At 38.5% G+C, this 12426-nt stretch overlaps 1 pseudogene; it reads right to left on the reverse strand.

Moving 5' to 3' along the window:
* Positions 1-7496: 7496 nt before the first annotated feature.
* On the reverse strand, positions 7497-9404 carry LOC109253274 (importin subunit alpha-1-like; annotated as a pseudogene).
* Positions 9405-12426: the final 3022 nt, after the last annotated feature.

Genomic DNA, 12426 nt, shown 5'->3' on the forward strand with positions numbered 1-12426 from the left:
AAATATTCAGAGGGGATACAAATAAATAAACCAAAGTCCCACCCTTTGGGAGTTCATAGCCAAGTGACAGTGATGAGAGATGGTCATGATATTTATAATATAGGGTAGAATGTTCTAATGCCTGAAGAAAATATTCAAGTAGAGTTGTAAAAGTTTAGAAGAGAGGTGATTTTTTAAAATCCCAGTTTAGTTAACATACAGTGTTATATTAATTTCAGGTATACAATATAGTGATTTAGCAATTCTATACATTATTCAGTGCTCATTATGATGAGTATACTCCTAATCCCCTTCACCTATTTGACCCATTCCCCCCAACCTCCCCACTGATAACCCATCTGTTTGTTCTCTATAGTTAAGAGTCTGTTTTTTGTTTTTTTCTCTTTGTTCATTTATTTTGTTTCTTAAATTCCACATATGAGTGAAATCATACGGTATTTGTCTTTCTCTGACTGACTTATTTCACTTAGCATTATACCCTCTAGATCCATCATGGTGTTGCAAATGACAAGATTTCATTCTTTTTTATGGTTGGGTAATATTCCATTGTGTATGTGTTTTTGTGTGTGTATTTTGCTATTTATGTGCCACATCTTTTTTAAAAAATTTAGTTTTTGAGAGAGAGAATGCAAGTGGGAGAGGGGCAGAGAAAGAGGGTGACAGAGGATCCAAAGAGGGCTCTGCACTGAAAGTAGAGAGCCCAGTGAGGGGCTCAAACTCGTGAACTCGAGCCAAAATCAAGAGTCAAAAGCCTAACTGACTGAGCCACCCAGGTGCCCCAACCACCAGTTTATCCAGTCATATATCAATGGACACTGGGGCTGATTCCATAATTTGTAAATAATGCTGCAGTAAACATAGGGGTGCATATATCTTTTTGAATTAGTGTTTTTGTTTTCTTTGGGAAAATACCCAGTGGTGAAATTACTGGATCATAAGGTAATTCTGTGTTAATCACAGTTTTCCTCAGTGGCTGCACAGTTTGCATTGTAGCCAGTGGTGCATGAGGGTTCCTTTTTCTCCACATTCTTGGGAACATTTATTGCTTCTTGTGGTTTTGATATCAATCATTCTGACAGGTGTGAGGTGATACGTCATTGTATTTTTTAAAAAAAAATTTAACGTTTATTTTTCAGAGAGAGAGACAGAGTGTGAGTGAGGGAGGGGCAGAGAGAGAGGGAGACACAGAATCCAGGGGGGAGAGAGAGAGGAAGACTCAGGTTCCATTCAGCCTCTGAGCTGTCAACACAGAGAACTGTCAGAGCGAGAGCAGAGGGAAGGCAGAGAGAGAGGGAGGGAGAGAGAATCCCAAGTAGGTTCTGCATTGTCAATGCAGAGCCCTATGCAGGGCTCGAACTGACCAACTGTGAGATCATGACCTGAGCCAAAATCAAGAGTCAGATGCTTAAATGACTGAGCCGCCCAGGCACCCCCTCACTGTAGTTTTGATATGCATTTTCCTGATGATGAGTGATGTTGAGCATCTTTTCATGTGTCTGTTGGCCATATGTAAAGGAGAGATGATTTTTAATTTGCAAGGATCAGGGAAATGTTCATGAAAGAGGGGAAATTTGACCTGGAACTTAGAAAGATGAGAATATCTTGACACGTTTCAAGGGAAGGGACTCCAGGCAGAGGAAATAATTTGAGAATAGTTATGGAGACATAAATGTCAAATGAACATACTCAGTTTAATCTGACTGGAGTATAAGTCATGTTAAACATATTGAAAAAGTGAGATAGGAGAGGGTACTGGGGAGAGGGCTTGGGGAGCTTTCTGTTATATGTTATTTAAATTCCTTTTTAATAGTTTTATGAGATCATGACCTGAGCCGAAATCGGATGCTTAACCAACTGAGCCACCTGGGTGCCCTAGAACTGCACTTTGTAAGCACAAATTTGAGAAGATTATTTTAACAGTAATATGTAGCTTTGAAGGAAAGTGGAAAAGTTAGTATACTACCACTGCAGTAGTATAGATTAGAAACTGGCATAGAATATACTATTAGTGAATAGTACAGATAAGAATAGTATGGATGAGAAAAAATTGCATATATTAGAAACAAAGATTTGAATGATGATGACATCAATGGAAATAAGAATGAGACAAATTTAAGATGAATTTTAGAATTACATATGATAGAACTGGGCAATTGGTTGAATGTACGTGCTGCAAAGGGAGACTTTAAAGATAATTTTAGAATTAGGAGGCTAGGGGAATTATAAGAAGGTTAAGAACATAATAGAACCAGAGGAATCAGTTGGCGAAGTCTACAAGAGGAGAAAGACAAGTGCTTTTTTTGTTGTGTTGAGTTACTGGCAAAGAATTCAGGGCAATTGAAAAGTCTGGTATTATTTCTATATGTGCAAAGCCTTGGTGAGGAAGGCATAGGACAAACTACAAAAGGGAACGTTATTTAATTTTCAATATCTATGAATCATAGATCCTCAGTGACTCTATAATTAATAGACATTCTATAGTAATAAACAGACATGCAGAAACAGAAATATATATTCATACAAATATTCCTGCAAAGATACCTGATAATAGTTACCCCGATAAATTTAGAGTGTCCATCTGTGGTATTAGTACAGAATGAGAAAGGTTAAACTTTAGAATTAATTTGGATAAAATACCCCTGGAAGTTCCAATATAGTGCTTCTATGAAGTCCAAGACTCCTCCTTAGACCCCTTTGGTTGCTTATTTTCTTATCATTAACAAATCTTTTATAAGGTGATGTGACTAGAACAGGATTTGTGCTATCCTGAGGCCATTTTTATCAAATAGTGCTTGAAGGGAGCAGATTGGTCTTATAGAGGTTAGATTTCATTTTATTAATTGATGTCTAGCAGCTCCAGAATTTTCTTAAGTCAGATGGGGCACAGTTGTTTGGCCATTAACTCTCTAGCTATATTAGTCTTCCATTAATCAAACTGAAATTCAGTTTCTAAGATAGGTTTTCAAACTTACTTATCCCCTCCATCAACCCTTTCTCCCCTTTTATCCCCCTTTCTTTTTGAAAATATATTTATTAAATGCCTGTTCCATTCCAGACGTTATGTTGAATGCTAGGAGTGGATTGATGAATACGTTCCTGTTTTTAGGGACCTCATAGTCTAGTAGGGTAGAATCTTAAGTGCTCTGATACAGGAGCACAGAAAAGGGAACTAAATCAGATCTGGAAGTGGAAGGGTAAATTAGAAATGATTTTCCAGAAATGGTGACATTCGAGCAGTGTTTTGAAGATAAGTAGGAAATAGCTGGAAAAAAAGTGTTGTGGGATGGGAGAGCCCATTCTTGGTAGAGGCTTAAAGACACATTCAAAGATTTACAAATAGTCTGTACAGCTTGAAAGAGGAGGGTGTTTGGGGAATTATAGGAGATGGAGTGAGAAAAATAGGCAGAAGTAAATAGTTATGAGTCTTGGGTTCAAAGGAATTTCAACCACCTCCTGAAAGCTTGGATTTCATTCAAGGGATTAACTTGTTAAAATTTGTACTTTAGGAAGATTATTTTGGTACAGGAATGGAAAATGGATTTGAAGAAGGTAAGATTGGAGGCAAGGATGTCTACGAGAGGCCACTGCTAAAATCTGGGGAAGAAGATGAAAGCTTAAATTAAGGTAGCTGAGAAATTAAGGGAAAGGATAGATTTAGGAATAATTAAGAAGATAGACCACTTGGGTCTTAGAGCCTGATTGATGAAGTAAGTGAAAGAAAGGGATAAACTCTCAAGTATTTGGTTTGGATATTTGAGTCCTTCATGGGATCATTCAGTGAAGATATAGAAGTGAGATCTGATTTTTGGAAAGAGTTAGATATTTCAGACTTTGGCATATGGAAGTTGAGATTCTCTTTGGTTATCCAGGAAGAAATGTCTATTAGGCAACTCAGCTGAATGTTTTGAAGTAAGAGATATGGACTAGAGTTATCCTGTAAGCCGATGTCATAGATATGGGTGCCAAACCCCAAGGGTCATGGGGTGAGAACTGAGGTTGGAGCTCTTGGGAAGACATTTAATTGATAATCAGAGGAAGACATAGACGAGAAAGATAAGCAGAAGAAGTAAAAGGGGAAAAAAGAGAGGAACAATGTAATGGAAATAGAGTTTAAAGAAGGAGGAAGTGTCATTAGTGTCAGTCTGCAAACAAGTAAACTAAGAACTACAGAAAAATTTTTATTATATTTGGCATAAAGGTGTAATCAGTGACCTTTGACCTGAGCAGTTTTAGTAAAGCAGTATGGGCAGGGCAGGAATTGAATCATGCACAATTATAAGGGGAACAGCTGAGTTAGGAATGAAAAATGAAATAGTAGGATGAGAACAGATCAAGTCCTGGGAGCAAAACCAAATTGGGGGCCAAAATGAGCAGGAATTGATGCTGGACAGTAGTAGGGAGAGGACAAACATGAGGCTCATATAGATTCTGTTGGAATATGATATAGTTTAGTTGGCATGATTGTAGTTAGGATACCCTAGAGGCATTATACAACTTATGAACCACATTTCTGAGATGTATTTTCTCCTGACCAAACATTTCACATCCAGAGGGCAAATCAGAAATCCTGACCAGTTACATGCAACTACTCATCTAGCATTAAACAGCTGAGAACTGTTCCAACACAATGAGGCAAACTGTCTGTGGAAAGAGGAGTCTTTTATCATATACTGCATAGGCCCCGAAATCAATAAGTGCTTGACAGTCTGGAAAGCATCCTTTTGATGATGGATCCAATGTCATTGAAAGTACTTAAATGCCTCAGCAATGTTTGTCTTTTGTCAAAGAAAAATGTGGTTGTAAACTGGATGCACTGAGAAGGCTTGAAGCTCTTACTTTGTTTTCGGGGTAGGCATGCCAAGGATATCATGTACTACATTTTTAGGGACAAATATGCAGCAGCATTGGTGAGGTAGCTAAGGAAGGTATCCCTGGAAATTCTGATTTGTTGAGGGAAGGACAGGAGACAAGGGTGCTGTGTGTGGATGTCTAACTTGGCTGGATGTTCTCTGATCAGGTAGCTCTGGGGCAAAGGCAAGCAGGTTGACTCCATTCCTAGTTCATACTTGAGTCTGCTTCTCACCTACTTACTCCCCATAGTCACCCATTTTCTCTGGTTATTGATCTTCAGTTTTGCTCTAGGCTAGAACCCTGGATCCTCTGATACCAGACTTACTATGTTTACCAGTGAATTACTAATAGCTGACTCTGGCTCACCTTCTTGGATCATATAATGTCTTATAAAGTGTACCCACTTGAGCAGAAATACACCTTGTTAAAATAGACTTGAGTAAAAGGTTTCACCCACTCTCATCACCAGAATGTTGACTGAAAAGATCTTGAAGCTTTTATCAATCCAATTGCCTATCTATAACAATATGATGAGATCTCTAATTCAGAACTTTCATAAGCAACAAAAGAATTTGTGGACAATGCCTGATTCCCCAGTCTGTAAGGATAACAGTTCATGTAGTTCAATGCCACAAAGTACAAAGTGGGACTTTGGCTTTTGATAGAAATTTCCAGTTTTTCGGTGAAAACTCTTTGTAAAAGAAACAGTTTTTATTCTGGTCTGGTTTGAATTTTCTTCTGTTGGCCAAGTTTAGCTGACCCTACTCTGATCCTCTTCTGTGTGTTACATGGTATTTTTGCCTACTCTCTTCTGCCTGATGATATAACTTTTTTGCTTAGAGATATTTTTTAGAATGAATTTTTTCCCATTGAAACTGTGCAAAATGTTTAATTCATTTTGTTCTGCAAAATGTTGGTACCTGCTTTCTTCTTGCCTCTGAAAGGGCTGGTTGATGTTGCCCTGTGTCTGTCTCTGCATTATCCCATCCATCTCTGTCCTTGTGGCCCTTGCTCACTTTTGCCATGCAGCACTCTCTGTCCTGATCTGTATTCTCTTCATTGTGGTGATGGTTAATAGCTCAGACTTCAGAATGAGGCTGCATTCTTACATGGAGATTCAAATGGGAAAGAATTTGCTTCCATACTCATTCAAGTTGGTGGTATTCATTTCCTTAAGGATGTATTACTGAGGGCCCAGGCTTCTTACTGGCTGTTGTCTGGAGGCCTTCCATAGTTCCTTGACACATGGCTTCCTTGGTATGCCTGCTTGCTTTATCAAGACAGCAAGGAGAATCTCTCACTTCAGTCTGCTAAGAGGCAATATTATATGATGTAATATAAAATGGGAGTGACACACTTATATTATATGATGTAATATAAAATGGGGAAGAACACACTTTCGCTGTGTTCTATTTGTTAAAGCAAGTCGTAGGTCTCTTCTACACTGAAGAGGAGGGGATTACACAAAGGTGTAAACACTAGGCAGTGGACAGTGTTTGGAGGGTGCAGTCACCATAGGGTCTGTGTGCCATGCCCAGATGCTTGACAAATTGTAAGGTCATAGGAGGTACTGAACTATTCCATAGCCTTAATCTTATTAATTCTATGAACAAGATATCAAAATATCATACTATAATAGAGCTTGGGAAGATAATGGATTAGGAGGACCCTGAACTTGGCCCTCCCATGTTTACAACTAGATATCATCCACATCCAAGTCAATAAGCCAGAGAATGATTGGAAGGCTGACAGAACAAACTCCGCAACTAAATATAGAGAAGAAGCTGCATGTGAAAGTTTAGGAAAGTCAGAAAGGCAGAGGGAGGATGCCTGTAGGAGGAGGGGAAACCATGGAGAGGGCAGAGAATTGGGCCCTTGCACCATGGAGTTCACATGAGAAAAACTATTTCTTATAATATTTGGCTTTAAAACCTCTGGGTGGCAGGGTGGCACAGATACTTTTAGCTCAGGTACAGGGCTGGGGCAAATTTTGCCCAAATTTTGCTTGTGGCCCACCCAGCTGCTGGGTGCATAGCTGTTGCCATCATGCACGCTGTGCCACACCTAACCACCACACAGCACCCAGCCAGGTTGCCCCCTGCCACTGTTATGCCCTGGGCCCAGCTATGCTCAGCTACCAACAAGCACCACGCCTAGCCTCATGCCCCTGGCCACCTGACATGTAGGCCCCAGCTGCCCTAGCACTTCAGGGAATCCAGAATAGGAACTAGTGGCTCAATGAAAAATTTTCTAACACCACCACCCTGTTCTTAAATTCTCTGGCAGGCATGCCTGCTCAGAGCTGGCCTGCTGGGTCCCACTAACACCACAAAGAGCAGGGAGAACTCACAAAAGGCAGGGAGTCAGTGCAGACAATTGCGCTGAAAGGAAAAGTGACTCAGAAACAGTATCAGGGCATAAGCAACACACATAGGATACTCTCCTGAAGTGCCAGGTTCTGGTGAACAGGGAACATCGCCCTGCAAGGCACTTCAGGACCTCTTCTTCATAAAGTCACTGCTTTCAAGAGCAGAAGACATAGTTGCCTTTTTCTTTCTCTCTCTCTACCTACCTTTCTTTCTTTCTTTCTTTCTTTCTTTCTTTCTTTCTTTCTTTCTTTCTTAGAAAAGGGTGGAATTTAATCTTTAGTTACAGGACACTGCAAGATATGGATTCCACAAAGAAGTAAGAAATCCATTTAGAGGAGAAGCTTCATAGAGTATGTACAATTTGGAACTGTTCAAGTACAGTTTCATTGTAAAAAGTGCTACAATAATAAAACACATTTAAAAGAGTTCTTAGTAGAAAAACAGTAAGATATACCAAACATAGTACACAACAAACAACTTAAAATTTTTTAAAAAAACTTTATTTTGAGAAAGAGAGAGTGTGAGTGGGGGAGGGGCAGCGAGAAAGTGGGAAAGAATCCCAAGCAGACTCGGTGCCCTCTTCTCAGAGCCCAACTTGGGGCTTGATCACACGAACCATGAGTGTCATCCTGAACTTGGATTGTAGAGCCTTCAGAGTTAGTTTCTGGAACAGCGTTTTGATCTTCCTCTTCCTCTACAAAGAAATACCTCTCAATCAAGTTTAATGAAGCTTTGTATACAGACTCATTTTAATGGTTTTGTAGAGTTTCAATTTTGTCCAAATCTCCACATTCTTTAATCATTATACTCAGTTTCTCAGTTTTACTTAGCTTCTCAGCAGGCCAAAAGATGTTTGAAATGCATCCATAATAACCAGAGTAATTTTTGTATCTTTTGCAGTTAAGAGATTCATCAATTGTTCTATTATGCCACCATGAATGATGTATACAGTCTGTTCAACTGTTCTTCCACTTGTATAGTTGGTCACAACCCATACAGCATCCTTTTGTGTCTTAAAGTCTGTCTCAGAGAGAAAATCAGTGAGGGATGGTACTAATCCATGATTCACAACTTGCTGTATCTGGTCTTGGTGACCAGCTATGATGTTTGACAGTGTCCACATAGCTTACTTCTGAATATTAGTTTTGAGGTTCATTAGCAGGCTTGGAAGGACAACATGTACTCCTACATCTATTACAACCTGAGTCTGTTCATCTGCCCCAATGACAATATTTACTGTGGCTTTTAGCACGGGAGTCACAATGAGCAATTCACTAGCTCCTAGAAGCTTTACAAGTTGGAGCACAACTCCTATTTTCATGACCATTTTAGTCCATTCATTTGGACCATCAGTAAGATAGGAGATGGGCCAGAAAGTATGTAATAATACTTCTGGATCATCATGATTCAGGAGATGAACTAAGGTAGGAAGAATCTGCTCAGTAGCATCTAACAGACATTCAGGATTCTTGTGACAGAGGTTTGAAAGTGTCCAAGGAAGGTTATGTAAATAACCACATTCTAAAGATTACATATCAGAAACTGTGAGGAGAGCCAACAGCAGGTCAACTGTACCATATTTGATAAACAAGTCTTGAGGAATTGAACCATCATCTGCATTGCTTCCTAGCACCCCTACAGCTTGTTCACTGATGTGGGCATGGGAAGATGCCAACAGAGAAATGAATGCTGGGGTATCACCTCCATCTACCACAATTTTGGTCTGTTCTGATGTTCTGGAAACAATGTTAGTGAGGGCCCAAGCAAATTAAAACTGAATAGGACTACAATCAGTTCCACCCAAGAAGTATACACATTTTGGAATCAAAACCAGCCCAGATTATGTTGTCTATGGGAGGCTGTGTTTCCCTGGAAAGCAGTTTCCTACCAGCTTTAGTAGCCTGGAGCTAGCTTTCCAAATGAATTGCTATTTATGCCTTGGACAATGTCATCAACAGACCAACTTACAGTGCCTTGGTTGTTGTAGTTCTCTTGCAGTAGAGAAGTAGCACCATCAGGAAATGAGCTTACATTTTTCCTTTTCAGCATCTGGTCATCCTTAGCTTTCCTCAGCTCCTCATTAACTTCTATTCAGTGCCACCTCATTTCTGTACTGTCTTTCCCCTTGTTCTTGAACCTGTTAAGGCAGGCAGCTGGCGAATTAGCATTTATATTGGTGGACATGGTTATGAGACAAAGGGAGAAAGCTATACAGCTGGCTCAGGCTTCCAGGAGATGGTGTGGGGGCATGTAGGTCAGCTTCCCTCAAAATGTCCACAATGGCTCAGCCCAAAGACAGTGTTATAGCTAACTTTCTTAACACAGAGAAACAGACAAAGAGGCAGACAAAATGAGGAGACAGAGAAATTTATCACAAATGAAAGGACAGGATAACACCACAGCCAGAGATCTAAGAGAAACAGATATAAGTAACATGCCTGAGAGAGAACTTAAAGCAATTATCATAAGGATACTCACTTGACTTGAGAAAAGAGTAGAAGACATAAGTGAGACTTACACAGAGATAAGGAGTAACATAGCAGAGATAAAGGACTCAATGAATGAAATGAGAAACACACTTGACAGAACGAATAGCAGGATGCAAGGAGCATAGGAATGAATTAGTAACCTAGAAGAAAGAATAATGTTTACTAATCAAGCTGGCCAAAAGAGAGAAAAAAGAATTACACAAAACGAGAATAGACTTAGGGAACTCAATGACTCCATCAAACATAGTAACATTTGTATTATAAGAATCCCAGAAGAAGAGAGAGAAAGGGGGGCAGAAAATTTATTTGAAGAAATAATAGCTGAAAACTTCCCTAATCTGAGGAAGGACACAGATATCCAGATCCAGGAGGCACAGAGAACTCCCATCAAAATCAACAAAAGCAGACCTACACCAAGACATATTGTAATTAATAGAAAGATAAAGAAAAAATATTAAAGCTGTAAGATGAAAGAAGTCAGTAACTTACAAGGGAAAATCCATAAAGGTGGCAGGAAATTTTCAACAGAAACTTTGCAAGCGAGAATGGAATGACATGATATATTCAAAGTGCTGAATGGGAAAAATCTGCAGCCAAGAATACTTTATCCAGCAAGGCTATCATTCAGAATAGAAGGAGAGATAAAGCATTTACCAGACAAAAACTAAAGAACTTCGTGACTAGTAAACCAGCCCTGCCAGAAATATTAAAGGGGACTCTTTGAGTGGAAAGGAGAGATCAAAAGTGACAATATAAAGGTAGGAAACGCAAAAGCAGTGAAGATGAATATTTTTGTAAAAAAACAGTTAAGGAAATCACAAAAAAGAATATAAAATATAATAACATATACCTAAAATGTGGGGAGTAGAGAGTTCAAACTTAAATGACTATTAACTTAATATATACTGTATGCAGAAGAGGTTATGTACAAACCTAATGGTAACCATATATCAAAGACCACTAATAAACATGCAAGGAATAAAAAGAAATACAATATATCAGTAAATAAAATCAGCAAAACATGAGAGAAAGACAAAGGCTCAGAGAAAATCTTCAGAAAGATTACTTAGCCACAAACTAAGTAATAATTTGGTAATAAATACATATCTGTCACTAATTACGTTGAATGTAAATGGATTAATGTTCCAATCAAAAGACATAGAGTGACAGAATGGATAAAAAAGCAAGACCCATTCATATGCTGCTATAAGACCCTCATTTTAGACCAAAAGACACCTACATATTGTTACTAACAAACATAAAGAAACTCATTGATAACAGAATACTAATAGTAGGGGACATTAATATTCCACTTACAACAATGGACAGGTCATCTAAGCCAAAAATCAACAAGGAAACAATGGCTTTGAATGACACACTGGATCAGATGGACTTAATAGATATATTCAGAACATCTCATCCTAAAGCAGCAGAATACACATTCTTTTCGAGTGCACATAGGACTTTTTCCAGAATAGATCACATACTGGTTCACAAATCAGGCCTCAAGTGTGAAAAGATTGAGGTCATACCATGCTTATTTTCAGACCACAGCACTGTGAAATTTGAAGTCACCCACAAGAAAAAAATTGAAAGACCCTAAATACATGGAGGTTAAAGAACATCCTACTAAAGAATGAATGGGTTAAGCAGGAAGTTAAAGAAGAAATAAAAAAAATATATGGAAGCAAATGAAAATGAAAACATGACAGTCTAAAACCTCTTGGGTGCAGCAAAGGTGGTCCTAAGAGGGAAGTGTATTGCAACACAGGCCTACCTCAAGAAGCAAGAAAATTCTCAAAAACACAACCTAACCTTACACCTAAATGAGCTAGAAAAAGAAGAGCAAATAAAACCTAAAGCCAGCAGAAGAGGGGAAATAATAAGAGTAGAGCAGAAATAAATGATATGGAAACAAACAAGAAAAGGGACACCTGGGTGGCTCAGTTAGTTAAGTGCCTAACTCTTGGTTTCAGCTCAGGTCATCATCTCATGGCTTTGTGGGTTCAAGCCTGCATTGGGCTCTGTGCTGGCAGGGCAGAGACTGCTTGGGATTTTCTCTCTACCCTTCCCTCACTTGTGCTGTCTCTGCCTCTCTCTAAGTAAATAAATAAACTTAAAAAAAGTATGAATTAAAAAAAAACAGTAGAGACTAAGAGCTGGTTCTTTGAGAGAATTAATAAAATTGATTAGCTAGGCTTTTCAAAAAGAAACAAGGACCCCAATAAATAAAATCATGAATAAAAGAGGAGAGATCACAACCAATACCACAAAAATATAAATAATTATATGAGAATATTTTGAAAAACCATATACCAACAAATGAGGCAATCTGGAAGAAATGTATAAATGCTTAGAAGCATACAAACTACCAAAACTGAAACAGGAAGAAATAGAAAATTTGAACAGACCCATAATCAGCAAAGAAATGGAATCAGTAATCAAAAATCTTTCAACAAACGAAAGTTCAGGGCCAGATGGCTTCACAGGGGAATTCTATTATACATTTAAAGAAGAGTTAATACCTATTTTTCTCAAATTGTTGCAAAAAAATAGAAATGGAAGGAAAGTAAACTTCCAGACTCATTCATTCCATGAGGCCAGCATTACCTTGATTCTAACACTAACGACTGCACTAAAAAGAATTACAGGCCAATATCCCTGATTAACATGGATGTAAAAATTCTCAACAAGATACTAGCAAATTGAATTAAATA

Source organism: Panthera pardus, unplaced genomic scaffold, assembly GCF_024362965.1.
Source record: "Panthera pardus isolate Hobbes unplaced genomic scaffold, ASM2436296v1 HiC_scaffold_24, whole genome shotgun sequence".
NCBI classification, from domain to species: domain Eukaryota; kingdom Metazoa; phylum Chordata; class Mammalia; order Carnivora; family Felidae; genus Panthera; species Panthera pardus.